This window comes from Adiantum capillus-veneris, chromosome 11 (genome assembly GCF_014529385.1).
Source record: "Adiantum capillus-veneris isolate H3 chromosome 11, ASM1452938v2, whole genome shotgun sequence".
NCBI classification, from domain to species: domain Eukaryota; kingdom Viridiplantae; phylum Streptophyta; class Polypodiopsida; order Polypodiales; family Pteridaceae; genus Adiantum; species Adiantum capillus-veneris.
In genome coordinates this window covers 131878487-131884674 of record NC_140941.1, presented here as the reverse complement: position 1 = coordinate 131884674, position 6188 = coordinate 131878487, and positions in this window count along the sequence as shown.

Genomic DNA, 6188 nt, shown 5'->3' with positions numbered 1-6188 from the left:
TCAGCTTTCCAAGAGCGTTTTCACCAGGCGTCCCAGAGTTTTACCCCCCTTTCAAAGCCATTCGAGCCATCAGAAACCTCATTCGAGCTACGGTTGAGCTACAGTTGAGGAGCTGCATTTTCAGCCCTCTTTTGGCAGTTTATGCTGCGTTTGTGGGTCGAAACGGAGGTTTTTTGGCATAGCTTTCACACCCGGACTCGGATACATGTGATCCAGGAGTCTACCTTGGGGTTTTGGCATGCTCCGGACACGCTCTTTATATCAGAATTTTAAAATTCTGAACGCTGAATTTTCTGCAGTAGCAGTTGTTTATTGTGTGTCGAGGATTCCACACATGGTTTGCTCTCAGATGTGAGAGTGATATTTGCTGCAAGTTTCCTCACAAGTGGGAATAACAATGTATGCCTTATGTGGTTTGATGCTCAGGGAGACTAATGTGATTGCATTTTGAGCTCGGCAATGTATGCCTCGAGCATGCTTTTTGGCAGTCACAGGTAGAGCAGATATTTGTGTACTAGATTTGCAGGTGTTTGCAATGATGTATGCAAAGTGTGGAGATTGGTGCATGCATTTGGAGTGCGGTTTGATGCGCTTTGGTTGCTCATGGTTTTGAGCATGCAGTCAGTTTGGTTACTGGTTTTGTGGCCGTTTTACTGACGAAACTCTGGCGAAATTTTCCCAGGAGTTTTATGCGCATCATTTATGCGATCTAGGTAGAGATTGCGGGTTGCACTCAGCATTTGCGTGCGGTGTTCTCTGTAGGTGGGAGATTTGTGCGTGTGTATGCATCGATACCGCACAGTGTGGGCTTGGTGATTCGCTCACGGGTTTGACAGGCGTACAATTATCTTGGCACACTCACAGGAGTGAGTATTGTGATGTATGTGCGTGTGTATGCATCGATACCGCACAGTGTGGGCTTGGTGATTCGCTCACGGGTTTGATAGGCGTACAGTTATCTTTGCACACTCACAGGAGTGAGTATTGTGATGTATGCTTGTGTGGCTACGAGCTAGGTAGCCGGATTCGAGCACTAATGGCTTGAGGTTTTTCAGCAGGTTTCAACTACAGGTTTACAAGTTTACAGGCAGGTTTGAGGTCTTATTTGGGCGCTGAATTTTCAGCCATTGTTTCCTCTTTGCAGGTGTCCATGTATGGCTCAGTTGTAGGCTGATCTGGGACACGTTTGTGACTTGTTTATGCAGCTATTGAACAGCTGAATTTTGGGGCTGTTTTGGGGCTGATTTTCATGTTACCATATACATGTGGTAGTGATGTGTGTGAACACACTAGGACCGCCGGGGCATTTTTTCCCTCTTTAGGAGGTTTTTTCCCCCGTGCATTGGATATACACCCATCACTCTAGGGCTATCTATCTTTCCATTGCACACTAAGGAATACACTCTCTATTGTGTGCCTTGAGCTTCCTTCGTCTTCTCCAAGCTGTGTGTGTTTCTCTGCAACCCTAATTCCAACAATTGGTATCAGAGCAGGTCACGTCCTCTCGGGCTTAGTCGCCAGCTGCTCCAGCTCACGCCTGCTCACTTTCTCCGATTTCAGTGAGCTTTGGCAAGCGTTCGCAGGTCGACAAATATTTTGGGAGAGCTCGAAGAGCTTGGTCTGCTTAGAATTTTGATTTGGGCTCATTTCGGCCTCCGTTTCCACTACGGGCAGTACTGCACAGGTTATTTCGTCATTTTGTGCAGATTTTCTGTCATTGCCGTTTTCTGCATAACAGGTGCCTTATAGTCTTCTACGGTTTGTGCTATATAGCACAAGTTGTTCCCGCTCCATTTCTCCTATTTTCGGGCAGTTTTCACATCAGGTGCAGCATTTACCATGGCTGACAACAACAACACAGATGTGTTCAAGATGTTTGCTGCTGAGGACAGGTTGGATGGGGACAACTACCCTATGTGGGCTTATATGATGCAACACGTTCTTGTGTCAAAAGGTGTCTGGAACATTGTGCAGGGTATTGATGTACGTCCTGGTTCTGAAGATGTAGGCGATATTGAGGATGTTGCAGGTCTTGCTGCAAGGATTGCAGCTGTTAGAGTTGTTTTGCCTACAGCAGAACAAGCTCGTTGGGATGTTAAGGATGCGCAGGCTCATGCATTGATTGCGTTGTCTGTGAAGCGCACCATTATTCCTCACATCCGTTCAGCAAAATCTGCAAAACAGGCTTGGGATATTCTAGCAGGTCTTTATGCAAGCCGCAATGAGGCTAAAATTGCTTTGCTGCGTAAAGAGCTAGAGTCGAAGATTATGCATGAGGAAGATGATATGGACACTTTCCTTGCTAGTGTCAAGGATATCAATGAGCAACTCATTTCTGCAGGTGAAGTCATTTCTGACAGTTCCCTTGTGCAGACTGTTCTTGATGCCTTACCAGATTCCTACCAGACTTTTGCTAGTACTTGGAGACTGATGACCCAAGGAAATCCTGAAGTTGTCAAGTTTGATGCATTATGCACATTGCTGTTGCAAGAGTCACTTTCTAGAAAAAACAGGACTAGGCAGCGTGCAGTTGAACAGGCTTTTATTGCTTCTCAAAGAAAGGGTGGTAACAGTAATGCAGCCACTTCTTATGGTTCTGCTGCGAGTGGCAAAAATTCTGTTCCTAATGCTTCTGCTGGCAGCACTACGTCTGGCAATTCTGGTGATAAGGGCAAAAAGAAGATGCGTTGCCATTATTGTAAAGCCAATGATCACTTGATCAAGTCGTGTCCTAAGTTGAAGGCCAAAGAGGCTAAGAAGAAAGAGGGTGGTTCCACTGCAAATGCTGGTTCCACTACAAATGCAGCCATTGTTGAGTCTTCTGTGAAAGGAGATTGTGATGCTGATGTTGATGCAGAATGGGCTTTTAGCGCAGAGTGCACTTACGATCCTGCTGTCCATGATGCATGCTTGTCAGTTGCTGCAGATTCACATGTGTGGTATTTTGACAGTGGTGCTACAAAGCACATTACCTCACATCGTGAATTGTTTACCTCTCTCGAGTCTGTCCCTCATGGGAATTCAGTCACTTGTGCCAACAACGCCTCTTATCCAGTTCAGGGAGTTGGAAAGATTGTGCTCACTGCTGCTAATGGCAGTTCCTTCACACTTGTTGATGCACTTTATGTACCTGGGATCAAGAAGAATCTATTGTCTGTATCCGCACTTGCTAGACTTGGACTTGTAGTCAAATTTGTGGATGACAGATGTACAGTTCATGATCTCAGTTTTGGTGATGAAATTGTTGCATCTGGGCTTTTGTGCCGTGGGCTGTATAAGCTCACTTTGTATGACAAGTGTGGACAAAATTTTGCAAATGCTGTTGTAGATTCAAGGGCTATTTCAGATGCAAAACTTTGGCATGCACGTTTTGGTCATCTGAATTTTGCCAGTTTGCTGCGTTTGCAGAAATCTGATATGGTTGCTTCTTTGCCGCCTCTTGAAGCACCTATCAAACATGTTTGTGAAGGCTGTATTCTGGGTAAAATGCAGCGTTCTAAGTTTCCAAAGGATGGTTCAGTTAGGGCCACATGCAGGTTGCAGCTTGTGCATAGTGACATTTGTGGGCCCATGCAAACTCCGTCCTTGGGCAATTACCTGTACTTCGTGACTTTCATTGATGATTACTCCAGGCATGCGTGGGTATTTCCGCTTAAAGCGAAGTCCGAAGTTTTTATGTGCTTCAAACAATTTTTGGCTATGGCTGAAAATGTCTCAAAATGTACTATGGGCACCCTCCGTTCCGATCGAGGGGGGGAGTATATGTCTCATGAATTTAATGCATTTCTGGCTAGTCGTGGGATAAAACACCAATGTACAGTGCCTTATACACCTCAGCAAAATGGTGTTGCTGAGAGGAAAAACAGGTCACTAACGGAAATGGCACGATGTATGGTCAAAAGTCAAGCTTTGCCGCATTCTTTTTGGCTTGAGGCCATCATGTGTGCCACTTATGTACTTAACAGGTGTCCTACGAAAGCTTTGCAGTCTATTACTCCATATGAAGCATGGCATGATAGAAAACCTTCTATTGAGCACATGCGTGTTTTTGGCTGTTTGGCATATGCTTTGGTGCCACAAGTGCAGCGCAGAAAATTGGATGATAAGGCTGTCAAATGTATTTTTGTTGGTTATAGTGCTGAAAGCAAAGGTTACAGGTTGTATCATCCGCAAACAAAACGTATTTTGGTTTCACGGGATGTAGTGTTTGTGGAAGATTCTGTTCAACCCTTGCTGTCATGTACTAGAGACAGTAATGTAAGCTCACAGGACATTTATGACACTTTGTTGCCTCTTTTCAGTGGTGGAAATACGAATGTAAGTTCCAATGAGGCAAATGTACAGCCTATGGGGTTTCTGAAAATGTTTTAGAACAGCCTATTACTGATGCAGATGTACATGATGTACTTGATGAGGAAAGGGCTGAAAATGAGCAGGCTAGAGGTATGCCAAAATGGCTGGTGCACACTTTGCGTGACAGTAAATTGGATGCACCTTTATCTAGTCGTACTCGTTCAGGCTCTCGCCATGCATCTTATGCATCAGATTGTTATGCTTTGGCTGTGTCTAGTTTACATGATGTTGAGGAGCCTCTGTCTTTTGATGAAGCACAGAATTCAGAAAATTGGATTGCTGCCATGAAATCAGAATATGATGCACTTATAGAGAATGACACATGGACTTTATGTGATTTGCCTCCTGGCAAAAAGGCCATTGGTACGAAGTGGGTTTACAAGTTGAAACGCAAGCCGGATGGTGAGATCGATCGCCATAAGGCTCGACTTGTTGCAAAGGGTTATGCACAACAAAAAGGCATAGATTATGAAGAGACTTTTGCTCCCACTTGTCGTATGACTACTGTGCGTTTTCTATGTGCATTGGCAGCTCATTTTGGTTGGGATGTACATCAATCAGACATTGTTACTGCTTTCTTGAATGGTGACATATTTGAGGAAGTTTATGTAACGCAGCCTCGCGGTTTTGTCATAAAAGGACAAGAGGACAAAGTGTGCAAATGTAAGAAGGCTTTGTATGGGTTGAAGCAATCTCCTCGTGCTTGGTATGAGAAAGCTGACACTCATTTGGTTAAACGAGGCTTTCGTAACAGTCCAACAGAAAGCACATTGTATGTAAAGCGTGAGGATGATGTATTTCTCATTGTGGTTCTTTATGTTGATGATTTGCTGATCACTGGACCAAATGAGAGACATATTGCTGAATTTAAGGCTGATTTGAATGCTACTTTCAAGATGAAAGATTTGGGGCTGTTGCATCATTACTTGGGTATACAGTTTAAGCAGTGTGATGGTGGTATTGCCTTGTGTCAGAAAAGTTACATAGAGACATTGCTATGTAAGTTTGGACTTGAGGATTGCAAACCTATTGCCACTCCCATGGAAACAGGTTTGAAGTTGAGTCTACATGATGCTGGCGATCCTGCTGATGTCACTCTTTACCAAACTGCTGTTGGCTGCCTCATTTATGTATGCAAGACGAGGCCAGATATTCAGTTTGCAGTCTCGCAGGTCAGCAGATTTATGCATAGCCCAGGGTCTAAGCATTGGCAGGCTGTCAAGAGGATTTTCCGCTACCTTAGTGGCACTTTACATCTTGGCTTGTTTTATCCCAAGGGGGGATCATTGCCGCCAGACTTACATGCTTTTTCGGACTCAGATTGGGCTGGTTGTTTTGACACGCGAGTGTCCACAAGTGGTTTTTGTTTCATGCTTGGCAGTTCATGTATATCATGGTTGAGCAAGAAGCAACCTACTGTGGCCACTTCGAGTTGTGAGGCTGAGTACAGGGCAGTCTTCACAGCTACGGTTGAGTGTGTATGGCTCAGACGCCTTATGGCTGACTTGGGTGTTGGACAGGACACTGCCAACACTATCTACACTGACAGTCAGAGCGCATTAGCAGTTGCGAGGAACCCAGTTTTTCATGCTCGCACAAAGCACATTGAGGTGCATTACCACTATGTCAGGGAGAGGCTCTCAGCAGGAGAGATCAGCTTGGCTTATGTGCCAACACAGGACAACCTTGCAGATCTTTTCACAAAGACATTGTCTCGTGAGAAGCTTGAAGCTTTCCGCAAAGCTTTGGGCTTACTCCCCTTTGTGGACTGATCCTGTCCTCAGGGCATGGCACTTCCCTTTACTCATGTGCCAGCTCTCGTTCACCGCATCACT